Source organism: Martes martes (assembly GCF_963455335.1).
Source record: "Martes martes genome assembly, chromosome: 7".
In the NCBI taxonomy this organism is placed as follows: domain Eukaryota; kingdom Metazoa; phylum Chordata; class Mammalia; order Carnivora; family Mustelidae; genus Martes; species Martes martes.
The window spans coordinates 39,260,572-39,287,854 of NC_137894.1; the positions used below are offsets into that span (position 1 = coordinate 39,260,572).

The following is a 27,283-nucleotide window of genomic DNA, read 5'->3' on the forward strand; positions in this document are numbered from 1 at the left end:
GCCACAGGGTATAAAGAAGGACATTATATAATGATAAAAGGTCAATCTAATAGCGAGATAGACTAATTATAAGTACATATGTACCCAAATCTGATCATCTAAGTATATAAAACAAACACTGACAGAAGTGAAGGCAGAACTAGAAAACAGTAATGGTAGGATGCTCCTGTACTCCACTTTCCATAACAGAGAAATCAACCAGAGTTTCAGCAAAGAAGCAGTGGGCTTAAGGAACAACATAGACCAAATAGACCAAACAGAAATATACAGAACTTTCAACCCAACTGTAACAGAATATACATTCTTTTCAAGCACACATGGAACATTCTCCAGAAGAGGTCAAGAAGCAACTCTTAGCAAATTTCAGAAGGCTGAAGTCATACAAAGTATCTTTTTTGACCACGATAGAAATTGCAATTAAAAACCCATACCAGGGGAGCCTGGGTGGCTCAGTGGGTTAAGCCTCTGCCTTCGGCTCAGGTCATGATCTCGGGGTCCCAGGATTGAGCCCCGCATCGGGCTTTCTGCTCGGTGGGGAATCTGCTTCTCCCTCTCCCTCTGCCTGCTGCTCTGCCTGCTTGTGCTCTCTCTGTGTCAAATAAAAGAAAAAAAATACCACTTACAACAGCATCAAAAAATGAAAAAGAGATTAAGCTGAAAAAATGACCCATATACTGAAGCTATAAACTATTGCTGAGATAAACTGAAAACCTAAACAAAAGGAGAACTATGTCTGCTTCATAGATAGGAAAGTTCAATATTGTTAAGAAGCCAGTTGTCCTCAAATTGACCTACCAATTCAAATGTATCCCAGTAAAAATCCTAGATGGCAATTTTAAAGAAATTAACAAGCTGGTTCTAAAGGACCAAGAATAAAAGAAACAAATCTGAAACAGAACAAGTTAAATGGCTAATGCTATCTGGTTTCAAAAATTATTACAAAGCCACAGCAATCAAAACAATTTGGTATTTACATAAAGACAGATCGATCACTGAAACAGAGTAAGATTCACAGATACACCCACACATAGACGGACAACTAATTTTTGACAAAGTCTCAGAGGTAACGTGGTAGAGAAACAATAGTTTTCCAACAAGTCACAATGAGATACCATTTGGCACCTATTCAGATGGCTACTATCAAAAAAAAAAAAAGATGAAAAACAAAAAAGACCAAAAAACCAGAAAATAATAAGTGCTGGTGAGGATGTCGAGAAAACGAAACCTTTGTGCATTGTTCAGGCCAACGGAACATGGTGCAGTTGCCATGTGAAACAGCATGCCATTTCCTCAAAAAATTAAAAATAGAACTACCATATGATTCAGCAATTCCACTTGTGGGTCTCTACCCCAAAGAGCTGAAAGCAGGGTCTCAAGGAGTCATTTGTACACCTGTGTTCACAGCAGCATTATTCACAAGAGCCAAGAGGCAGAAGTACTCCATGTGTCCATCAACGGAAGAATGGATAAACAAAATGTGGTATATACATAGAATATTGTTTGGCCTTAAAAAGGAAGGAAATCTTGGGGCGCCTGGGTGGTTCAGTGCGTTAAAGCCTCTGCCTTCGGCTCAGGTCATGATCCCAGGGTCCTGGGATTGAGCCCCGCATCGGGCTCTCTGCTTGTTGAGGATCCTGCTTCCTCCTCTCTCTCTCTGCCTGCCTCTCTGCCTACTTGTGATCTCTGTCTGTCAAATAAATAAATAAATAATCTTAAAAAAAAAAAAAAAAGGAAATCTTGACACGTGCTACAACATGGGTGACTCTTGAAGACATTACGGTAAGTGAAATAGGCCAGTCACAAAGAGAAAATATTATAGAATTCCACTTATATGGGGTACCCAGGATAGTCAACAGTGGGTTGGGGAAGAGGGTGAGATTCCATTGTGGACGTGGGAGCTTGAGATGCCTGCAAGACTCAAGTGCAGAAGCTGGATTAGCAGTTGAAAATCGGGATCCAAAGCTAAGAAGAGTCTTTCAAGCTAGAGATAAACCGAAGTGTGGATTTTTAAAATAAGAGGCATGACTGGAAAACTGGGGCAGAGGGGTGGGGTGGGGAGACGTAATTGTTTTGAGAAGAATACTGAGCCCTGAGGGATTCCTGGAAGGCTCAAGTCAAGAAGAGACAAGGTTGGCACTACTGTCCCAGTTCACGAATGAGGAAGAGCAGGTTCTGACAGAGCGGGCAGCTTGCCCCAAATCACATCAGTCAGTAAGGGGCACGGCACGGATCTGGACCTATGATCCACCTACAGCCACTATCCTCTTCCCCTTAAGAAACAAAACAAAAGGGGTGCCTGGGTGGCTCAGTGGGTTAAGCCTCTGCCTTCAGCTCAGGTCATGGTCTCAGGGTCCTAAAATCAAGCCCCGCATCGGGCTCTCTGCTCAGCAGGGAGCCTGCTACCCCCTCTCTCTCTGCCTGCCTCTCTGCCTACTTGTGATCTCTGTCTGTCAAATAAATAAATAAAATCTTAAAAAAAAAAAAAAAAGGAAAAGAAACAAAACAAAGAAACCATCTAAGTAGGAAAGGGCACCTTGCCAATAGCTGCCTCATGGCACGAGTCCCCCTTGCCAATGAGACCCAGCTTCCTCACCTGCAAACTGGAAAATGGGACGTCTCTCCTGGGGCACAGGGCTGTGGCGAGGACCAGGTGAATCCCAGATACAGACAACAGTCAGTTGTGAAACATTGTTTCCTGGGACTCCCGTCTCTGCGCAAGGGAAGCCCCTCCGCACAGTGGGCCTGCAGTCATCTTCAAGGCAGAGGTCAGAGGCTTCCCACGAATCTGGACCAGTAGCCAAGTCAGTCAGCTCCACCTCAGACCCACTCCCTCGTGTTTACCTTTCTCTGGGAACCATCACACCCAGCCCATTCCCAGTCTGCCAGACCTGTTCTCTGCCAAGCCGGGGCCATTCCCTGCCTATAGGCCAGCCCCCCTCTCTGCAGGATGGCCCCGACCGAAAGCCCAGTGCAGGAGCGTGAATCCATATTCTGTTCTGACACTTTGGGACTGGAACCTGCCTTGTTTGGGGCAGGTCCCCACCTCAGAGCCAGGACTGGAATATGGGGAGAGGCAGGAGGTGGCAAGCTGATGGCGTTGCCCAGCTAGGACCTGTGGGAATCACCGGAGCCTGAGTGAGTCACTGGCCCCTGCCCGCTGCCCACCCTGTGGCCTCAGGCTCATGGCCTGCTTGGACACACTCTTGCCTTAGGATCACAAGCCTGCTGGCTGCTGTGTGCCGCTCACCAGGCTAGGCATCCTTCCACCAGCCTCAGTGGGGCCCCCACCCTTTGCCCAGCACCCCGTCCACCAGTGCCTGCCCCCACCATAGCCTTCTCTCCTGCACCTTCACCCCCAAATGCACATGTTTCCCAAGAGTTCACCCACGATAAATTTTCTTCTCTGGATTGACTGTCCTTTGACAATCTTACCTACTCCTAAGGTTTCAGCTAGCATCCCCAACGTGGAAGAGGCCCAAGGATATGATGGTCATTTTCAAATTTGATTGGCCAGGGGCCAAGGCTGGTCAAGGAAGGAGGAAGAAGAAAAAGGGTAAGAGTCAAGAGGGAAGCTGAGGGGCGCCTGGGTGGCTCAGTGGGTTAAGCCTCTGCCTTTGGCTCAGGTCATGATCTCAGGGTCCTGGGATCGAGACCTGCATCAGGCTCTCCGCTCTGCTCTCTGCTCTCTGCTCTGCTTCCTCCTCTCTCCCTCTGCCTGCTTCTCTGCCTACTTGTGATCTCTATCTGTCAAATAAATAAATAAAATCTTTAAAAAAAAAAAAAATGAGGGAAGCTGAGCCCCAGAAGGATGGCCCCTCATCGCAGCTGTGGAGGGAGAAACCCAGGCCCCCGTGGGCTCTGAATCCTCCAGGCCTGGCACAATTCCAGGCACAGAGGGGTGCAGAGTCTGTGATGGATGAATGAATGAGTGAACGAATGAACGAATGAACAAGTTGGTTCTTCCCTCTCCGGGTCCGAGAGTGTTTTCTGGAGCCATGGTCCCTCCTGATACACGAGGCCCAGAGAGGAAGTGAGTAGGCAGCCAAGTCTAGAGAGGAAATATGAGTCCTTGTGAGACCTGTCCAGGAACAGGAGACTAAGAGAGGACAGAAGTCGCACCCAGATCGTGAAGCAGCACTCCAGCTCCTGTAGTCTCCCTACAAAAGCTTGGGTGTCACAGGCTTAGTTAGCCACACCAGCCCCGACAGGCCCCGTGTGGAATAAGTCCGGATTGCTTTCATCTTGTTTAATCCTCCCAAACACCTTTGGAGATAAGTACTTTTATTTTCTCCACTTTACAGATGAGAATATAGAGGCAGGAGGTCAGGGAACCTGACCAGGGTCCCACAGTTTATCAAAGTAACCAAGCTGGATTTTTTGGTTTCTTTTTCCTGCAGTGGTGCTGTTTCATCTTTAAAATACCAGCAATTTGCCCGCATGCTCGGCTCTGCTACAATGTGTTATTTTCAGATCTAGCCATGAACTACAGAATGGTAGAAGTGGAAGGCCTTTGAGATGAATTAGTCCAGGCCAGAGTTGGGGAGACAGAGGGAGCGAGACTGAGCGTTCAGGCTGCAAATCCTCCCCTCCCTCTTCCTTCTGCTCCTAAAATAAAACCGAACAAAAGACTGGAAAGTTACTGGATCAGAGCATTCAGCATCTCCCTCCGAACTCCCTGTGATTTTATTATTCAAGATAGCAAGCAGGACCTACATCCTGGAACAAGACGCAGCTAAGATCTCCCTGCCAGTGGATGGGATTTTGAAAGTGTGAAAAGGCAGGAGCCTCCCTGTCCCTCCCTCCGGCGGAGGCTCTCCTCCTGGAGCCCGGTCTGGGTCTGGGATGCCAGGAGGCTGCAAAGGGCAAAGGCAGGGCCTGAGGCCTTCCCAGGGTCAGCGCCTGGGAAGAAAGCTCTGCCCTTCAGCAAGCCCCCACCTCCCCTCTGCATCCCTAACTGGCATCTTCTGGTGACTTCATTTTTCACTCTTGGCTAAAACGGGCCTCTGATGATTTATTCTATCCTGGGTGTTGACAAGCTCAAGAAGTTGTGTGGGGCCCACTGCCAGGCACTCGTGGTGACAAAGCATGACTCACCGCTCCCGGGTCAGCTGGTGGGGGCGGGAGGCAGGGGAAGCAGCTGATGGGGCTCGCCACCGCGCCGCTGGGCCTTCTGCCCTCTGGTGAGGCAGCTCCGCTCCTGGATGGAAAACAGGCACCCCGGAACCCTGTGACGGAGACAGGACAGGCAGCCCACAGGTCTGTCACGTCTCAAGGCTGCTTCTCTGTTTCGTCTCCCACCCCCAGTGCCAAATGCTAAACTGCTTTTCGGAGAGAGCTCTAAACGGGAAATAGAAGCCAGCCCTCCTTGAATCCCTTCGATCACAGAACATCAGCAGGGCGGGAGGGGGGGCCGTGCAGAAAGCCTTAGAGATCATCGAACTCAATTTTTTCGTTCTGTGAGAAAGAATTTGAAGCCCAGGGAGGTCCAGCCATTTGACCAAAGTCCCAAAGTGAGTTAGAGGTGGAGCTGGGATTAGACCCTGGGTGCTTGTTCGAGACTTGTGGTGTCTTGCCAACCAACATACGATGAGAATTTCACTAGCGCTCCTGAGGGAGAGGAGTCCGACTCTCCCCCAGGAAGGGGGCAAGAAGCACTAATGCCCAAGGCCTGGACTTCGGCTTTGCCCTTTGTTCTTCTTAGGCATGGCTCTGTGTTTTCCTAACTTATGGGGAACCCCAGCGTCCATGGGGGCTCCAGGCTGAGCACCCCCTCTCCCAGGAACAATACTTCATTCACAGGAACGTGCCAACGGTGGATGACCCGCAGACTCTTCCGTGACTCAGTAGAGACCAAGTTGTCCTTAGAAGAGCCTGTCGCATCAGGTGGCTAATGACCTTACTTCTCTTTCTCTCTCTCCTGATCTTCTGGGTCCACAGTGTGTTAGCTCAGGGGAGTCTTAAGTTCATGAAACCAGAATATGCAAAGAGCCCACAAAGTTCCTCTGGTCTGTACTTGCTCCACACAATCCAGGGATCTCCTCGACAATGCCCCAGAAGGACACTACCCTCAGCTTGAACACTTCCCAGGATGAACCACTGTTCCTCCCTCATTCCCTCCCTCATTGGGTCTGTTGCTGGACAGACCCAAGTGACAGAGATGGCTGGAGTCAGCCACACCGGGATGCCCCTTACGCTGAGACAGACGGAGCAAGTGACTACCCTTCTCCAGACTACGGCCTGTGTCTTCGCTCACGACTTGCAGGGACGAGCCCAGACAGACATAACTGTTCTTGATCCTACAAAGATTGAGTGTCTGTTTGGTGGGCTAGTCCAATAGGGCTCTCACTCAATTTTTTTTTTTTTCCCATCTGATTTCCATGAATTTAAAAGGAAGGAAGGAAGGAAAAAGAAAAGGGAAATTAAGGAAAGGAAAGTTCGCCCACCTCCCCTAGAGAACTTGAGTAAGAAAAAAGAGAAGTAAGAAAAAAGATAACTTTATTTGCTTCTTGGAGGAGGTTGGACCCACCCAAGGTGAGCCTCAAGGGCATTTGTGCTCCACCGATAATCTCTTTCTTCCTCTTCCCCTTGCCACTGAAGACAACCAGCACATCCATGAAAAGTAGTATTGTTGTGCTAAATTCCTTATTTGACATTTCATTCATTTGGAAACCACATGTGAGTTTCATCCAGTCAAAAAAAATCAATTACTGTATGCCAGGCAGCGTTCCAGGGGATATATGGTGAATGAAACAAAGCTCCTGACTCCTGGAAGCTTCGTATTCCAGAAGACGAGGCAGAAATACAGTAATAGTTAAATATCAAAACATGATAAACATTTTAACAGGAGCTGCCGGGCCCAGGAAGACAAAGCAACGAAGGGGGTGAGAGGCGATGCAGCTGTCATTTTGCGTGAAGAGGCTGAGGGCGGGCCTGGGAGGGAGTGCTGGAGCAGAGGCTGGAGAAGCGTAAGGGACCCCTCCTCCGGGCTCTCTGGAGGAAGTGTTCTAAGAGGAAAGAACTGTAAGAACCACAAGAACCCCCTGATCAGCGTGCACCTGGAATCAACCAGAATGCATTTCAACTAACGTTTCATAGATGGAAACAACTGTCCGGGCACGTTTTGTCCCTAGCTGAAAAATTCAACGTGACATTACCTGCATTTAGAAGCCACATAACCCGATATCCAGGAGGTGAGAACCATCAGTATATGAATGAGGTGAGCAAACACTCTTCCTCTCGGTGGAAAGCTCCCTCACGCACCATCTTCTTTAATAATCACCACAAGCCCACCAGGTGGGTCTTAGAGTTCACAGTGTTCCAGATGGGAAAACTGAGGCGGTGAGTGGTGACTCTGGTCCTGACGTAGGCCATCGGTCTGCAGAAGTGTCCCATTGCTAAAGGACGTTGTCCTGTTTCACTGAAACATGCAGCACTGAAAAAAGTCCAGGAACATCTGGGCTTGTAAATTTGGCACCGTAACTGATACTGGAGACCAGTATCTCTGGCACTGTGGTCCCCACCTCTCAGCTCTCGCGCCAGAGGACCTGCCAGGGGGTGCAGAGCTCCTGACTGTCCCAGCAAGCATCCTGTGGATGTGGGGATGTTAGGGTCACCCCTCCCCCAGGCTATGGCTTGGCAGCCAGGTTCAGGGCAGGCCCATCCAACCTGCCTGACACAGGCCACCTCCCACAGGCAACCTTTGAGCTCTGGGACTGCTGCCCGCCAGCCTGAGACCCTGTCATAAATGTACCACAGCCTGAGAATCTACCTAATTGTTCCTTCCCTCTTTCCTCTCACGCTGCCAGACCGGCATTACGAGCTGAAGGCTCTCCTTGCCATCTCCCGAGAACTCCCTTTCCTCCCTCACAGACATTTCTCCCAGCAAACCTACCGCATGTCCAAGCTCATCACTCAGCATCTGCACCCCACAGGATCCACACTGACATTTCTAATCTCAGGAGCTTTGTTTTACTTCTACCCAGAAGGACGACATCACGAGTTCATTCTATCTTTGTCTTTCTGGATTTGAAAAAGAAGAGAAAAGAGAGAAGTATTTTGTTGGCTACCAATGTCAGATTTTGGGTCTCATTAGTGGTCCATTTTAGCAAAAACATAAGGGAGATTCTGGAATTTTCCTGGTGTTACCTGAGCTGAGGCTATGGCCCGAGTTCTGCCCACAACCTTTTATCTTAGCAGCTTCCGATCTGCTTTCATAGGTCCTGTCGAAGGTGAGCCCCTCACTGTGTTGTGTCCAAGCTGTGAAATTCAGCTCAGAGCTAATCAGAGCCCGTAATGCATATTCCAGAATGTCGAAGTGGTTACAGGAGGTCGTTGGGCGTGCTCTGAACTGGTATGGTCCAAGAGAAACAGAATATGAGCCTCCTCTGTGATTTAAAATTTTCTAGTAGCCACATTTGAAAAGGAAAAAGAAACAAGATGAATTTTAATAATGTTTTGTTTAACCCAAAGTCATCTAAATTATTATCATCACATATAATCCTATTTAAACATTACTGATAAGATTATTTACATTTTTGTCACATTACGTATTTTTTTTTAAGTAGACTCCACACTTAGTGTGGAGCCCAACATGGGGCTTGAACTCACGACCCCAAGATCAAGACCTGAGCTGAGATCAAGAGTCGGAGACTTACCTGACTGAGTCGCCCAGGCACCCGGCACACTAAGTCTTTAGATGAGGCACATTGCAAGTGTTCACTAGACACATATGCCTGGCGGTTCCCATGCCAGATAGTGCAGAACCAGGTACTCTCGAGTCTGAGGAACGGTATTTGAATACAGAGCACTGACAGGCTGTTTTTCTTACTGCTCCTCTAAACCAGTTATGGCTCCCCACCCATTGAGCAACTTCAAAATCATCACCCAAGGGATTTGTATTCAGAACTTTTTTGGTGGGGGGGGGGGAGGCTAGGAAATAGAAAGTATTGTTTTGAAATAAAATATACAAAGTAAAAGGGACTGAGTTCTTAGGCATCTATAAGATACCAGCTCTCACAATTATTTTATAAGGATTTTTTTTTTTTTGATTTGACAGAGAGAGAGATCACAAGTAGGCAGAGAGGCAGGCAGAGAGAGGGGGGAAGCAGGCTCCCTGCTGAGCAGAGAGCCCGACGCGGGGCTCGATCCCAGGACCCTGAGATCACGACCTGAGCAGAACGCAGAGGCTTAACCCACTGAGCCACCCAGGTGCCCCTCTCACATTTTAGGTAAATCTTTGTAGCTGGAGAAGCCAGGCTACAAATATAAGAAAGAGGCTATTTCCTTCTCTCAAACATGTCTGAGTCTAGCCACCCTCACAGAAATGAGAATGGGAAATTCTCAAAGAAATGGGAATTCTTTGACCCCATCCCCAAAGTAGCCCTCTCCCGCCCACCTCCCAGCAACGTACACACCCAGGGGAGAACATCAATCATGTCCTTTACTACTGTAAGAAAATAATGATACCCCAATTTTTAAAAACCGGAATCATACATTAAAAGCTATGCCACATAAGGCAAGTATTCATTTAGGCATTCACTGATTTTTTTTTTTTTTGGCTTTTCAACTTAATATTTTTCTCTCCATTCTACAGTTTCAGAAAGCTAAGTAACTTGCCTAATGCCACATGACTAATCATTCTACACCCTTTAAAGTTGGCATTGGGAGACCGACATCCTGAACCAATTTACAGTGCTGACGGCATCATAAATTGGTTCACTCTTTTCTGAGATTAACTTGGCAATGTTTAGCAAGTTATAGATGGTCCGTGCCCTTTTATAATGATTTTGGAATCTGTTCTAAGGTAATAAATAAAATATGTATAGATGCACTCACACATCAGCTTGTGCAAAGTTATTTATGACAGAAAACCTGTGATAGTTGAAAAATTTTAAATACCCCAAATTCTTCATTCATTTAGCAAACACTTATCAGGTACCTTCCATGTGTCAGTCACAGGTCTAATACCAAGGATTCAGCAGTGGAGAAAAAACAAAAGGACAGCAATGATCCCTGTTTTTATGGAGAAGTTTCATAAACAAAGGCCCTAGGGGTACAAAATAAGAACGGCTAAGGGCCACATATATAATTTTAAGTAGTCTAGCAGCCACATTAGGAAGGTAAAAAGAAACAAGAGAAATTATTCTTAATCTATTTTATTTAATGGGGCGCCTGGGTGGCTCAGTGGGTTAAAGCCTCTGCCTTCAGCTCAGGTCATGATCCCAGGGTCCTGGGATGGAGCCCCGCATTGGGCTCTCTGCTCAGCGGGGAGCCTGCTTCCTCCTTTCTCTCTGCCTGCCTCTCTGCCTGCTTGTGATCTCTGTCTGTCAAATAAATACATAAACAAAATCTTAAAAAAAAATTAAAAAAATATATTTTATTTAACTTAATATATCCAAAATATTATTCTAACATGTCATCAACACAAGAAACTAAGATATTTTGTATTCTGGGGTGCCTGGGTAGCTCTGTGGGTTAAAGCCTCTGCCTTTGGCTCAGGTCTTGATCCTGGGGTGCTGGGATCGAGCCCCAAATCAGGTTCTCTGCTCAGCAGGGAGCCTGCTTCCCCTCTCTCTCTGCCTGCCTCTCTGCCTACTTGTGATCTCTGTCAAATAAATAAATAAAATCTTTTTTAAAAAAATTTTTGTGGGACGCCTGGGTGGCTCAGTTGGTTAAGCCACTGCCTTCAGCTCAGGTCGTGATCCCAGAGTCCTGGGATCGAGTCCCACATTGGGCTCCTTGCACAGCAGGGAGCCTGCTTCTCTCGCTGCCTCTCACTGCCTCTGCCTGCCTCTCTGCCTGCTTTTGTGTACTCTCTCTCTGACAAATAAATAAATAAAATCTTAAAAAAAAATTTTGTATTCTTTTTTCATACTGTTTTCAAAATCCAGTGTACATTTTACACCTAGAGCACATCTCAGTTGGAACACCAAAGTTTCTTCAGAAATATTAGATCTGTATCTAGGTGTCACAAAATGCACCATTAAAAAATTAGATTCATACAACCAAGGTGTTCCGAACATACTTAAAGATTTCCCAATAATTCAGTTGAATATCAAAAATAATTTTCTTTTAATCTTTGCATACACATTGACGAAAAGAGTTCATTTTTTAGAATTGATTTGACTTCCAGCAAAAGCATTATCAGTTTCAAAACAATTTCTGTCCAAGTTAGGTAAGCTCACTCATTTCTGGGTTAGCTCAGTCTTACTGACACAAATTCAAAAGGATATTACATAAAATGAAAAAGCAACTCTAAATTTATCAAAACCAACAAAGGGTCCTTCAAGTTTTTCTTGTTATATTTTCAGCCAATTTGTATAACCCTATACATTACAATTGAAATCTTCTGCAATTGATTAATATCAGAAAAACATAAAATTATCATCTTTGATTTGGATTATGAAAAGTTTCAATTTTAACATAAGTTCTTGTGCCTATCTTGCTAGGTCACGAGCTTTTTCTTTGCTTGGAACTTCAAATTTACCTCGTCCATATGCAGTGTAATATCAGCAAGAAAACATAAATCATGCCGCCATTTTGTCTTTGATTATTGACAACTTGGCAACTATTCCTTTCATTTCAAGAAAAAAAAATTGCACTTGCTAGCATAGTAATCTCTGTAAAATTTTTCCAGATTTCAAATAATGAATATTTGCAAACAGCATTAAATATATTAAATCCATTGTCTTCTATTTTTTTCCAACAGTTCTGAACACTGGGGATGATTCATAGACACTTCCACATGGACACTAAACAAGTTTAACAGTTTCGTCCACGACACCTTTCTGAGGGTCTCCTTTAGAAAACTGAGCTCCCAGGTCCTGAGTGACTGCCCCAGCATGTCCCTCCCACTCTGCTGTTGCCATCCGTGACAGAGCACCAAGGAGCATTGTTATTGTAGAAGACGTGACACGGACATAGTGGAGGACATGTGGTGGGTAGCAGAAATGAACCCTGGAGGCGAACTGAGTGGATTTAAATCCCAGGTCTGCCACTCTCCAGCCCTGTGACCTTGGGAAAGTTTCCTTGGGTGACGACAATGAGTCAGTGTAGGTTCATCAGTTGTAACAAATGTACCACTCTGGTGGGGAATGTTGGTAGTGGGAGAGGCTGTGCATGTCGGCGGGATAGGGAGTACATGAAAAATCTTTCTACCTTCTTAATCTTGCTGTGAACCTAAATCTGCTTTTAAAAAACTGTCTTTAAAAAAAAAAAATTCAAGTGGTCATTTTTGTGATGGACACTAGGTTATGGCCCCAGATGAGAACAGAAGCCTGAAGTGATGTCCACTCTCAATTTCTTGGCTGAAGTCATAAAGATGATGGCAGGAAGGACCCTTGTGCTGGACTGTTACCATTTGGAGGATGAGACTGGACAAGAGGAGGAGGACAAGAGTGCTGTTTTCTCCATCAGAGAAATGAGCTTTCAGTCCACCAGAGAGTCAGAGTGGAAGAACTTGAATTACACACTCAACAGATATTTCCTGCACTGGGCTTTGAGTGACCACCTAATGGATTTCCTAGCGGACCAAGGGGTGGATGACACTTTTTCGGATGAGCTCAGCATGGCCCTGGATCACCAAGACTACATACATAGCTTTTCTCAAAGACCTCAAAGATTTTGTCAGGAGCCAATAGAGTAGACAAGATACCAAATACCTAGACTTTATGGCAGGCTTTGGTCAGCGAACCAAACCTACTCTGAAGCCAGATACATGGGCTTTGAAACGGTTTTCATCTTCATACCAGAGAAAATAATTTAAATTTCATCCTCATGTCAGGGAAAATCATTTAAATTGATTTCTGTTGCCTTCGTATTTACTATTTCTTTGCTGCTTTCTCTACAAATCCATTCTTTTTTGATTTCTGTATAACATCGTGATGGACAATAACATTGATTTATTTCCCCCGCCACCCCTTCCTTCCCCCTCCAAAAAGAGTAAGGAATGAAGGGCTTCTTCCCTTCCTGGGAGCAGCTTGGAGGCCAGCTCTCAGCGGTCAGCAGCCCAGGAATTGCCTCAGCTGAAAGAGTCACTTCCCCAAGGTCATGTTGCTTTCCTGATGGATACAGGGTTAGAAACACCCAGCTCTCTTGTCCCAATTCGGGACTGTTCTGAAGGGTCATCCACCTGGAGAGCTGCCCCCGGGGCCACTGTTGCAGCTTCTCTTGATGTTCCAGCTGGGCTTCTCCCACTGCCGAATCCACTCCCTTCCCCAGGACATCCCCGGTCAACTTCCCATGTGCCCAGCTCTCTGAGTCTGCCTCCTGGGGAACCCAGAGATGAGCTGTCTACTTCGAAGGAAAGGAAGTCACACACAGTATTCATTCAGAGTTCCTGGCTTAGAGAATTCTTGACATAGAGTTCTTTTGATTTTGGCTAATTATTCCTATCTGACACCTCCCACAGAGGAAGAACCCACTCATCAATACCTCCATATTTATAGAGAGGGGCATATATTTATGAGAAGATAATTATACGTTCCCAGGCATGGTGTTGCTCAACATTACTATAAAAGAAAGTTGAAAGAAGTAGACAATTCACCAGAACTCTTTTTAGTTTTTGTCAGTCCTGAAGTGAAAAACTGGTTATCACTTTGTTCTTTTAATTGGCATTGCCCCAACCAGTTGGGAATGTTCGCAGGGGCTTATTAGCCAGGTAAACTCCTCTCCTGTAAATGATCCATTCATACACGTTTGCCCATTTTTCTTTTGGTTTTGCCTGTCTTTTTCGTAATAGCTGGTAATAAATGGATGGACATGTGTTGCTTTCTTAGCTTTCTTTAATGGTGACTTTCATCACTTTTAAAGATCACATTTTATGTGTTGGTTTGGGGAAGGTTATTTTCATTTTAGTTCTAAACATCCATATATGCAGAAGCCTATAAGGAAGAAAATAACTGTCTTAGTCCATTCATGCTTCTGTAACAAAAATACCATAGGACGGGTGGCTTATAAACCTCAGAAATGTGTTTTTCACAGTTCTGGAGGCTGGGAAGTCCAAGATCAAAGCACCCAGGTTCAATGTCTGATGAGGGCCTGCTTTTCCTGGTCCCAAGGTAACTATCTTCTTGCTCTGTCATCACACGGCCAAAGAGGCAAGGGATCTTTCTGGGGCCCTTTCATAAAGGCACTAATCCCATTCATAAGAGCTTCACCTCATGACCTAAGTACCCCCCCCAAAGGCCCCATATCCAAATACCATCACATTGGGGAACAGGTTCCAAAACATGAAATTGGGGGGAAGGGATCAGACTTTCAGCTCTAGCAGCAGTAATCAGTTAAAATTTCTCCACTTCGAGAAATTATTTGAAATTTTTCATTTTTTCTTGTAATTCTTCCATGCCCAGTTTTCCAAATTGAGATAATGTATTAAATTTCTTATGTAGTTTGGAATTCTTGTTTCTTCATTTAATATTTAAGCATTTCCCTAGATCATCAAAAGCCTTAATAAACATTTAAATGGCTGCCCAACGGTTTGTCAAATAGATATGCCATCCTTTGGTGTAATCTTTTCAGAAATGGTAGACGTGTGGATCATCTCCAATTTCTCACTACAAATAATACCGTGATGAGCCTAGGCAGAAATATCTGTTTGTATTTCACATTATCTCTTTAAATACATTCTCTAGATGAGAAATGAGTTAAAAGTAAAAGCATGTAAGGGCTCTTGTTATGCATCTCAGTTCATTTTTTGAGGAATCATTTGCAAACCAATGTTTTACACCTGAAGAGAAATCTGCGGTGAAAACTTCACATTCAACCTTAGCCCAAGCACCAGAGGGAGGCTCCGGCCTCCCATCACATTCCATCAGGCAAACATGTATTACACCTGCTGCTTACAGGTGACTCTTTTATGCCCTAGAGGGATGCCAATACGCTGAGCAGGATCCTGCCTACCATCAAAGAGCAAAGGGTATGGGAGAAAAACGAGCAGTAACTGATTAACCATAACACAAGTAAGGGTGAAACAAATCTTCAACAAAACGGTAAGTCAGTGTGTGCGGGGTATGTGGGGAAACAGTGTAGCCGGGATGGTAAGTTGTTATATTATGGTCTCAAAAACACCCCAGAGGGTACTGGGACCTTCACAGATTCAATACTGGAAGTACATGAAGGCCCAGTCCAGGATTTAGAAGGTGGATTCAGGATTTTACATAATGACGTAGCTAATGACTTTCACAGCTTTGCTTTTATGATCTGCTAGGGGTCAACACTACGGCTTTCTTGATAGTAGGGGTCCCCCCCATGAGGCCTCCATCTTTTTCCTATAAAGTTGCATCCTCCAGGAGCCCACTCTGCACCACGGGCTTAAAGACTGCAATGTGTCTTCAAGGCCAAGACCACTTGTATTCCTTCATGGTTCAGTCTATGTGCTGCTCAGCCCCAGGGGGCTCTGGTGGGTGGAGAGAAACCCGCTGAGCGTGCTTCCTCCCCTATTCTGAAGCTGACAGGACCCCACACACCACCCCCGAATCACCTAAAGGCAGTATGATGGATGGCCAGGGAGTCAAATTTCTAAATCTGACCTTTGCTTTCCCCACTTACCAGCCCTCCAACCTGGGCAACCTATTTAACCCCCTCACTTTTCTTTCCTCAACCATAAAACAGAGCTGAGAGGGGTCCTGAAAAGACAGAAAGATAATGGATATGAAAGCACTTTAAAAAAGGAAACTGACTTCGAAATACCAGCATTTATTATGTTGTGGAAAATCTAAACAAAAGATTTTCTAGTCCCTGCTCTCTGAACAAACTTTGACGCCCATGGGGGTGGGGAGCCAGGGGTGGTAGTGCATTGATTTATTCTTTGTTAATTTTTAAAAAGCATGCCTTAAAGCGATGTGACAGAAGAGCTCTTCTATGGGCTTTGCTGCAACATGAGAGAGGCAGACTCTGGCCAGCTGAGAACGCATTCTCGTGTGCGCCTAGATTTTTGAAAGTGAAGAGGGGACTCTTGTAGAAGGCTAAGTGAGAAAGTTTCCTTAGGCTTTAGAAGGGGAGTCCAGGCTCTACCCCACAACCATGCATAACCTGAGCCCTCGGGATTTGCCTTCTACTCCATCATGTACGAAGGGGGCTCTTGAGAAGCAGACTCTAACATGACCAGGGAGATGTAGCCAGGCTCCCAGACAAGTGAAGCTCAAAGGATATTCAGAGAATGTTTCAGCTCAAAGGGATTTTCAGAGAAGCACCTCCACTTTGTGAGCCTATGAGAAAACCTGCAGAATTGCTGTTGAACCCACTTTTGTTGGGTGGAAAACATATATGGCTTCTTTAAGAGCCTACCCACGAGGTGAAGGAAGCCATTACCCCGAGTGACGTAGTTGGACACATGGCGAGGCCAACTCAAAGGGGCTATACCTTCATTCAGAGATGCTCAGGGGCGAGACAGAAGTGACTGGACCACACTCCCCAATATATCTACCTACCCCCTCACCAGCCAGCCATCAAACAGCCACTGCAGAGCAGGACTGAGGCATCCCTCCCCACTCACACCCCACTTTCCATCCTCACTGGCACCCCAACATGGAGAGACCGTCCCTATGCCAGGCTCACAAGGAGAGTTGCTTCCCCTGCTGGTCACCCTTCTGCTTTCCCTGCCTGCCTTCAAGGACCCTGCCCTATCCCTGGCAACATCCCAAGGCACCTGCCTCTCCAGGCGAAGGCCAGCCCCTCACACCCGATGTATCCCACGGCCCCTCCCCAGCCACCGGGTGGGGGCACCCCCACCTTTGCTCTCCTTCAGTCTTCCATCTCATCACTGTTTCCTAAGGATCCTTTTTCTACCCTCTGCTCTAAGATCCCCACACCTGCCCGTGCTTGAAAGAGGGTCCAGAGAATTCCCAGGACACTCCAAATATAACTCAGTTCCTGCTCTGTGAATTCTCAGCCCCCGTTGGAAACGTGCAGAGCCTTGCCTTGGCTCCCCACCCTGGAGAAGTGGTATTTTTAGAGGCATTGCAGAGTGGGGAGGGTCAGCCCAAGTGAAAGAACAGGTCTGCTGAATGGAAACTTTGCTTAGATGGAAAATAATCATCTTAAGAGTAAGAGCTGTAATTTTCTGAGACCCTTCCCTGTTCATACGCGTGCTCAAAGCCATCATCTCCTCGACTCCTGAGCATCAAGCCGTGAGGAAGAGACCCAGGTGTCCTGGTTCTGCTTTACAGGCAGGAGTGTAAGCTTACCAAGAGCCAGTAAGTAAGTGGCTACAGCAGAACCCCAGACTGGGGGCTTGTTGTTACTTGAGGGCTCTCCAGCTCCTGGTAATGGAGAGCAAGCACCGGGGAGCAGGGAGGCCGGCTCTGTGCCCCCACCCCCGCCACGGTCTCTGGCTATGCAGCCAGCTGCCCTGCCTGGCCGCAGCCCTCCTCTGCCAGCCAGCAGCAGGAGCCTAGGCCCTGATCCCTGGGCTGGGCTGGCTCCTCTGTGGAAGCTGGGGGAGCTAGGGAGGGCCCCTTCCACTCCCTACCTCAGGCACAGCAAGCTTCCAACACCTTCCCCACCCCGACAAACGGCCTCCTGTGGGCACAAAGGAGATTTCCTCTCTACCCCACATGAGCCAGAATATAGGAATCCAGTTTTCAGTCATCTTGCTGTTTTCTCTGCTCTTTCTAGCTCCAAAGCTCTGTTCCTTCCCTTAAGAACTCGGTGCTCCTACCAGGAAGAAAACGGCGGGCACTCCTAAAGATTTACACAGGGTCTGCATCAAAGAAGAAGGTCCCCGAGATGTTAGGGACAGGCAAATACTACAGTGCTCTCACAAACACTGGCTCATCTAAGCCTCGACGAGCCCCGAGGAATAAATGGAAAAGCTAGTAGTAGTATGGGTATTAGTGTTAGTGATGTGGGAAACAAAGACAGAAGAAAAATTATTAAATTTCCTTACTACCTACAGCCCATTGACAAGTCTTTGAAACTGGCAGAGTGACATTCCTCTAGAGACTCAATTGTCTCAATGTTAATACTTTGCTAAGGGCAAAAGGCAATCTTAGCCGGACCTTCCAGGATCCTGCAAGTCTGCTTTAACATATAAAAATTCCTCTGGGGGCACCTGGCTGGCTCAGTGGGTTAAGATTCTGCCTTCGGCTCAGGTCATGATCCCAGGGTCCTGGGATCGGGCCCCCGCATCAGGCCCCGCATCGGGCTCTCTGCTCAGCAGGGAGCCTGCTTCCCCCTCTCTCTCTGCCTGCCTCTCTGCCTACTTGTGATCTCTCTCTCTCTCCGTCAAATAAATAAATAAAATCTTAAATAAATAAATAAATAAATAAATATTCCTTTGGAAACTTATCTCTAACCCCCAAGATACATGTGGGCAGTCCTCCCCCAAGCATATGGCCCACCGATATACACCTGAAGCATCTCAAGACTAAGGTGTTATTAGACAGTAATAAATGACCTTTTCTCAATAACAGCTTGCCCCCTCAAGGTCCTGGAAACCTCGCTTCCAAAATTCCTTAGAGACTTACACTATCCTTAACCCCCTCCCAACTTGAAAGTATATAATGGGCCACTCCTCATGACCCCGATGCAGCACTTTCTGCCCATGGGTCCTGTCCCTGTGTTTTAATAAAACCACCTTTTTGCACCAAAGCTGTCTCAAGAATTCTTTCTTGGCAATTGGCTTCAAACCCTCATGTCCTTCCTACATCGTTAGTATCTCTATTCGTATTCCTGCCGCTACTACTCTTTATATTAGCATCTATATTTATATTAGAATCTGTACTCACATTCACACTAGTACTTGCATCCATATTTATATTCTTACTATCATTCACATTCCTAGTGGTGCCCATACTGGTACCAGTATCAGTACCAGTACTTTACGAAAGGGAATGGTGGATGCACGAGCAGCTGGAAAGCCCAGTGGTGTCACAGGTTGCCTTCTGTTCTCCGTAAACACTAGAGATGGCCTCTGGCAGTAATGACAGGTATAAAGGCTCTAGAATTTTCTTTAACTCTGGACAGGAATGGGGTGATGGTGGTCCTCTTGGAGCTCTGAGAGAAATTACACAAGTCTTAAGCATGAGGGCGGAGCTACAGCAAGGCGGTGGGAGATTGTGCTGGGAGGAAGACAGGAGGGCAAATTCTGACATTATGAATGACTTCATGGGTAATGATAACGGACTTGTCCTATTATAAAGATGAGGCACCACTGAGAGGCAGAAGGCTCTCTCAAGTCACAGGATCCAGGCTTGGAACTCTTTCCCTCATCCAGCACATCACACACAACCCCTACACACACATATACACACACGCAGTGCCCTGCATACCCCACATAGTTACCCCTACACACACACCACACCATACACACACACACACACACACACTCACACACATCACATACCCCCACACACATACTCTCTCTCACATACACACACATACACTCACACACACTTATCACATATCCCCCACACACACACGCCCACATACTCACACATACACACACATACACTCACACACACATATCACATATCCCCCCACACACATGCCCACATACTCACACACACACACATATTACATGTACCCTCCATACACGCTTCACATACTCACCCACACAGATACACCACATACAACACACATAGGTATCACACACACTACACACACACACATGCCATAAACATCACAAATACATCTCACACACACACACATACACATACACCACACACACACACACACACACACCCCAGAGAGCTTCTGACAGTTACTCATGCCCATATGTGGCTTGGTTGCTTTGAGAACCCTCACAGGGTAGAGTCAAGCTTGTTACCTTAGCCAGAGTGTGTTTGAGGCTTGTTCCACAGATGTCAGCCCCAGGGTGACTGGGGATAGCTCTGTTAGTCACAGAGAGTCTACACCACCTCAGCACTTCTTTGTGCCCGGAAACCAACGTATCAACAGGCCTGCTCTTTCTGGTAGCATTCAGCCTCTCGTCACACCCTGAGATACACAGGCTTTTGTAGGGAACAGGCCTCAGTCACCTTCTATCTCAAATGTCCTTGAAGCAAAGGCCAATACCCCACGTCCAATCCTTCCTTCATCTCACATCCTGCTGTGGGAGGACACAGTATGAGATGGCACATCTCTGGGACTTTCCACCACAGGAGGCCAATACAAAGCCATGGGTTTCCTCTTATCATGCTATTTCATGACATAAAAGAAAGCACCCACCCGGAGAGCTAGAGTCTGAAAAATATGCACATTCTCTTACACTAGCATCCCTTTGATCTATAAGAACAGCAGAGGGAGGCACACTCAACTAGACCATAGGGGCTGCATCCTTTTCTGTTCATCTTCCTTCCTGCTTTGGGGACAGTGAGTCTCCCATGTGCCTGGAAAACAGGTAAATATCTGGGCTGGTGAATTGTACAACTTCCAGAAGCGTACTGACAGTCAAGGTCAGGCACCAGCGTTAAACCTTTAATATCCAAAATGCAAGCTTCTTCTACTTTTATTTCTCACCACTGGAAAGAATTCTAGACCATTCCAACTGAAAGATAATAGAGAGCTCATCTAACTTCATCATTGCACAGATGAGGAAATTTAGGGATCTATCTACCCAAGTGTGATCCTCTGACCAGCTGTGCCAGAATCACCTGGGGGCAGATCCCTTAGGTCCTTCCCCAGATTTGCCGAATCAAGATTTCCAGTGAAAAGGCCTAGGAAGCTGCATTTTAAGCAGACTCTTTAGGAAATCATATACCTGAGAATGTTCTAGATGTACAGCTGGTTAGTACAGCTCAGACCATCATGACAACAAATAATAGCGATGACAATATTGAGGGGTGACACATCAGGATAGCCTCAGAGACTCATCTCCTCCCCTATCTGGAGCTTAGCAAGAGCTCGCTCAGTAGGTCTGCATAACCCAAGAGAGAACTCTGTCCCCAGCCACAGAGCTCCCAAGGTTGTCTATTTCCTCAACCAGGAAGCCCACTGATCTGCAGGTGTCCCCTACTCGTCTGTCCCTATAGTGAGGCAAGGTCACTCTTCTGGAGCTCTTTCCATGGTATGAACAGTCTCTCCAGGTCCAGCCCAAACATGTCTCTCATTTTATTGATTCCATAAACATCTATTGAAGGAACTCTGTGCCACACACTGAGCTAGGTACCAGCAATGTGATGGTCAAAAATAATGAATCTGGCACCCAAATGTGGGGCTCCACAGAGAAGAGGCTGAGCATTGCTCCTCTATCCTGCAGATTAGAGATTAGGTGGGAAATGCCTTCAGATTTGGGTAGAAGACTTCCTTCCTTCCAGATAGGAGACAGTAAAGGAAAGAGCTTTTCCCCAGGGTGGCTCTGAAGGGGGACACCAGGTGACAGGCCCCCTAAATGTGCCTCTTGACCTTCTGTGTCTCGTCAGCCTCGCCTCGGAACTTCCAGTTTGGAAGCTCAACTGTGACCACTTTCCTGAACTTGGCAGTCACCGAGGAGCCAACTTGTTACAATCTCTTATCAGACGTCTTCCCAAGAGTTGAGGGTGGGTCCACCCTGACTGTGCGCTGGCATCAAGCCCTAAGCAACCTCACAGCAACACACACACACACACACACACACACACACACACACACACACCCGAATGAACCAGAGCCCGCTGCGGCTGTGCTGACCAAGAGCGCCTGCAGAGTCCTCCAGCCCTCCGGTCTTCCTCCTCCCCCCGCCCACGTGGGTTAGTTAGGTTTCTCCCCAGAGTGACTGCTCTGATGGTGTGCCTGATGAGTGGCCTCTGTCAGTGCCCTTCTCTTGGGTCTGGAGTCCTAACCTTAGGCTGCTGATTGGGGCCTGCTGCCAAGGTGACTCTGGCCCCAGCGGACTGCCTGGTTCCCACTGAGGCCCTGGTTAGTGGCCTCACCTACAATGCTGAGCCCACCACTTCCTCACTGTGTTACCTTAAGCGATCTTCATAACCTCTCTAAGCCTCAATTTCCGCATCAGTAACATGAGAAAAATAAGACCTCCCTCTCAGGTTGCCCTGTAGACTAAGGACGACCTTGAACACCAAGCACATCTCCATAGCAGGTGCCTAGTACAGGTGCTTCGCTGTCACTCTCTGTGTACCCTTGGACAGAAAACCTATGTGCCCCCCAAGGACCCAGTCACTCAGCCAAATACTTGTTGAGCCCCTACCCTGTGCCAGACATGGGAAACATACTATGGAAAGGACAAAATCTGTGTCCTCATGGAACTTCGATCCATAATAAAAGAGAGGAAGGGCCTGTATTTGTTTGCTAGGGCTGCTGGGACAAGGGCCCACCAACTGGGTTCCTAAACAACAGCAATTTATTACTGCACATTTCTGAAGGCTAGAAGTCCAAGATCAAGGTGTCAGCAGGGCTGGTTCCTCCTGAGGGCTGCTCCACGCCGCCTCCCCCCCAGCTTCTGGCTATCTGCTGGCAAGGGTTGATCCTCCTTGCCTTGGGTATGGCCTGATCTCTCCCTCTATCTTCACACAGTGCTATCTGTGTGTGTGTGTGTGTTCTGTCTGTCTCCGTGTCCAAATTTCTCCTTTTTATAAGGACGCCAGTCATTTTGGAATAGAGTCGACCCTAATGACCTAATTTTAACTTGATTACCTCTGTAAAGACACTTACTTCCAAGTAAGGTCATATTCTGAGGTACTGGGGGTTAGGACTTCAACGTGTCTTTCAGGGAGTGAGGGAGATGCACTCCCACCCATAACAGTGGCCCTTTCCATGTACTCACTCAGCCTCATTTGAGGGCTGAATTGAACTGATTGTGCCCAGGCCTCCTTCCAATCCAGTTTAATCTGGAATTGAGTGTATCCAGCATGTTCGGTGCTCTTAAGGGCTTTCTCCGAGACCCATCTCTGTCTCCTCTCTGATCTCAAGAAGGTGAAAGACTTGGACATGGACCTTCCTCTGACTCAGATGACAGACCAAAGGAGGGGATAGCGGGGGCTCAGGTCATAGCACCAGCTCCCTTCCCCGGGTCTCTGACTCGGGCCACCTGCCCAACAGGCACAGCATCTGACACCCGTACCCTTACCGGAGGCCTCGGTGGAAGATTAACATGCTGTATGTAGCACAGATCGTTCTGCTTTTGCATGGAGTCATTTCATATAAATGGAAGAAACATCTCTTTGTGAAATTGTCTATCTCCTGCAGCTTAAGTTGGAAGAATGTTTACTTATTTGGCCTCAGGGAATCATAAACATCTTGCAGCGTTTGTTAATAGTTACTCCGTAATACCGTTCATTTTTAGTATTTGAAATTACAAAGCGTACCCCCCCCCGCCGGGATCTACCTCCAGTTGTTAGCAGACGGATGGGCTCAGTTCTCCTTGTTTCAGGCCTCAGAGGGACGACGTTATTGGTTCTGGTTTGTCCCCTTTGAAAATTCACCTCTTGATGTGAAAAAACAGGGGCACCAGCCACCGGTAACAAGCCTCCTCGCAAAACTTCCATACATGCCCACATAGAAGACCAGTCACCAATTATAAAAGATTTAGTGGTTCCTAAATGCTGGTGAGTGAGCCTGAGTGAACTTGAGATTTGAAATACGGACCCCTGGAGCCCACCCCATACCTCCAGCCTATTAAAAATCAGAATTTTAGTAGTAAGAGGAGAGAATCTGCATTTTTAACGAACTCAGAGGAGATGGTGAAGAACAGCTGGGTTTGGAAAGACTTTGTTACAGAACAAGACAATACTCCCACACCCCTTCCTCTGCCTCTCGGGGGCCCCTCCCTCATAGCAAGCCCGCTGCTCTCTGTCCAGGCCACAGGGAAGCTCTGGTAAGCTACCCCAGGTTGGCCTGTCCCTGACATCACCACTGCACGGCCCCTTAACCTGCCTCCTGCTCCCAGCCCCCATCAGGTCAGTCACCTCTCCCTGGGACCCCACTGCCCCCCGTGTGCCCCTCTATGGTAGCACTGGCTAGGCTCCCTGTTACAGCTTTTCCCATGTCTGTCTCCCCAGCTTGGCCATGAACACAGGGAGAATGTGCCTTGCTTCCTGCCCCTCGCCCAGCTCCTGGCCCATCACACCCCTGCTACCTGCCTGAAGGATGAACTGAACCCCGTCAGGGCCCTGCGTGACCTCAGCCCTGTCTCTGTCTTCCTGTGTGGGCAGGGACTCTCGCTGCGCACCTGAATTCTCAGTATGGGCCCAGAGCAATTACTAAGAACGCCCTCTCACTGCTGTGTGTGGCTCCTTCTTGCCCCCGCCATCTGTTTGTATCTCCCCAAGCATCGAGCACCGTGCGTGGCATCTCGAAGGTCCCCGATGCAACCTGCGGATGGCTGACTGGTAGCAACACGGGTGGTACTGAGGAGAGGACTCAGTTATACAAAAGACCTGGATGCCCGCAGAGCCTTCGCTGCATAATCCCGAGCTCACTCATTAATGACTACGGTCCTTGGCCTCCTTATTGGTAACTCCTCTGGTGAGGCAGGTAAGTTAGACAGGGTGAGGAACGGTCTCAGAGCCCCCTGAGGCCACAGGTGCAGATGTACCGCAAGTCAGCGCATAGCCTAGCCACCGAGACGTGGTCCCATGGGGCGGTGTAAGCACCCCCAGACCCTACAGAAGGGAGAGGCAGGAGGGGAAGAGGCAGGACGCCTCACTTCAACCAGCAATCTGGCCATAAAGGATGAGATCAAAAGCCAGTCACCCTCAGGGAGTCTCGGCCATGCCGAGGAGTTACCATCACCAAATCCGTGACCCGTTGGCCCTCTGTCCAGCACAATGTTACCTGAGGTACCCTCATCATCCTCCACCCCTCTACCCAGGTCAACAAACTGCCAGATCCGAAGAAGCGAACGGTGCAGCCCTGCCTCCAGGCCTCGGGACCCCAGGTGCGCTGAGGTCTTTCTCCGATTTCTACACGGTAGGAAGGAGTCACCTGCTTCCAGGAGAAGAGGCTGTGGCTGAGAGCTCGGCAGAAACCGCTGCCTGACAGACACTAGGAGCAGATGCTCCGAGATGAGCCAGTCCTGCCCAAACTGCACACAGACGGTGACACTCCTCTCTCAGGACGCAGGGCCGTCTGAGGGAAGCTCCCCGACAGGTCCCTACCAGGACCTTGTTGGGGTCCCTGGGAGGACAGACCTGCCCGTCCTCCCCAGGATCAAACAGGTGAGCACATGGGGGCTTCACCAAGCATCCAGACCCCACAGTCCTTCTGGACGAGCACGATGCTAAGTGCTGCTGCTGCAGCCATCCTCCCTTCCGATCTGTCTACCCTTCCTGTGGACCTCAGGAGGAGAGCAGACACCAGGACTGGCAGAGGAGGGGGCCGCCTGTTTGCTGTGATTTCATCCAATGGTCCAGCAAACCCCAAGTGTCATGGGCCGTGCCTGCCTCCATGCCTAGAACGCCCGCTGACCCCGGTCCCAACATGAGGATTTAGGAATTTCACAATCAGTAGAGAGCCCTTGTTATGATGTCAATATTCTATCTCTGGACGAGAAGGCACTGGGGGTGGGTTGGCGAGGCGGGGGGGAGGTCTCTACTTAACATTTTCACCTCATTTAAATTATCTGCTCTTTTCCAGAGTCCGTTTTCATTTTCAAAGGAAAAGAAAGCAAGAAAACTCTTCCTCACCTTTCAAGACACGGGTCAAGTGTGTCCTTGACAGAGGTTAGTTTTCTCCCAGAAAGAAAACAGCATCTTAACTTCTCATGGCTTGTTGACATTGTGCAAGCACGGTTCCGTGTGCTGTCCTCACGACAGTCTTGCAAGTTAAGCAGGGATTAACAAGCCCCATTTCTCCGCTTGACAACTAAAAAGACAAAACAAAACAAAAACGCTTATAGTCTTTATCATGTTTAAAAGAATCTGATATTTTTTATTTTTATTTTTAGCTGGAAAGTATAAGAGAAGTTTAAGTTTATAAATAGTTGTGGCATGTTTTAGAGAACTTCATTTACTATAATTATACGTTTATTGGATATGAGAGTAATTTAAATGCTTAAGAGAGTTTTGCTTATTAATATTGTAAATATACCCTGCCAGACATTCGAAGTGTCTAAAAAGTAAACATATTAAATATATACATGTGGTTGAAGATGTCCAAGGGAATGTAATTAATTAAGTTTGTAAATGGGACTAATTTTAATCTTTACCCATGAGTTACTTGAAAATCAATGAACAACTCAAAGTTATTTGTTCTTGATTTTTAAGAAGAATCATTAGATGTATCAATAAAATAATTTAAGAGTTGACTTTAAATGCATAAAGAAAACGAGCCTTTCATTTCTGAACTTGGCTGTCTAACTGGGCATCTCACACATGTCCCCAGTTCAGTGGTTCAGCTCCCCACAGGTGTCCCCATCTCTATCAATGCCAACTCTATTCTTCTGGTTGTGCCAGCAACCAAGTCTTCCTTGACTCTTCTCTTTCACTTACTTCAATCCAAGGGAAAACCCTAATGTCTTTACCTTCAAAAGACAGAATACAACCCTGTCTTAGGACCTCTGTGCTACACCATGGCTCAAGCCATCGTCCTCTCTGTCCCTGGTTACTACGATCACCTCTCACCAGCCACCTCACCCCCTCTAATCTATTCTCAACTCAGCAGCCAGGGAGATCCTGTCAAAACAAAGTCAAGTCATGTTGCTCCACCACTCAAAACCAGAGAGTGAAAGCCAGGGTCTTCCCGGTGGTCCACAGGGCCGGCACAAATGGGTTCCCTTTCACCTATGACCACACCTCACCAGAGGCTTCTCTTACTCACCCAGCTCCAGCCTCGTCTGCTCTGGGCCTTGGCTCTAGCTGTTTCTATGCCCTGAAGACTCTTCCCTAGATGTCACCAGGTGTTCCTCTGGGCTAGGCAGAATAACTGCACCACCCCCCCCCCGACATCCATGTCCTAATTCTCAAAACCTATGAATATGTTGGATACATGGCAAATGGGGAAAGAAGACAACAGATGGAGTTTGTGCTAGGGATTGAACTGCATTACCCCAAAATTCGTATATTGGAGCCCTGACCCCCAGTGCCTCAGAATGTGACTGTATTTGGAGATGGTATCTTTAAAGAGGTAAAATGAGGTAACTCATAGATAGGTTGTAACCCCACATGACTGGTAAAGAGAAGACCGTGTAAAGACATAGGAAGAAGACAGTCATCTCCAAAAGAAGGAAAGAAGCATTAGAGGAAATCACCCCTCTAACACCTCGATTTCAAAGTTCTAGACTTCAGAACTGGGAGAAAACAAAATTCTGCCATTTCAGTCACACTCGTTCTGTGGTTCCTTGTTACGGCAGCCTTCGCCAGCTAATAGAGGTTGCTAATCAACTCACCCTGAGGTAAGATTATCCTGGAGT

At 47.2% G+C, this 27,283-nt stretch overlaps 1 long non-coding RNA gene across 1 annotated transcript; it reads right to left on the reverse strand.

The window, feature by feature from the left end:
- Positions 1 to 431: 431 nt before the first annotated feature.
- On the reverse strand, positions 432 to 27,283 carry LOC308345361. Its single transcript, XR_013967057.1, has 7 exons — positions 27,260 to 27,283; positions 25,560 to 25,737; positions 8,146 to 8,401; positions 7,892 to 8,019; positions 7,155 to 7,432; positions 5,095 to 5,225; positions 432 to 589 (listed from the first exon to the last, which is right to left on the reverse strand). It is a non-coding gene; the product is annotated as an uncharacterized lncRNA (long non-coding RNA).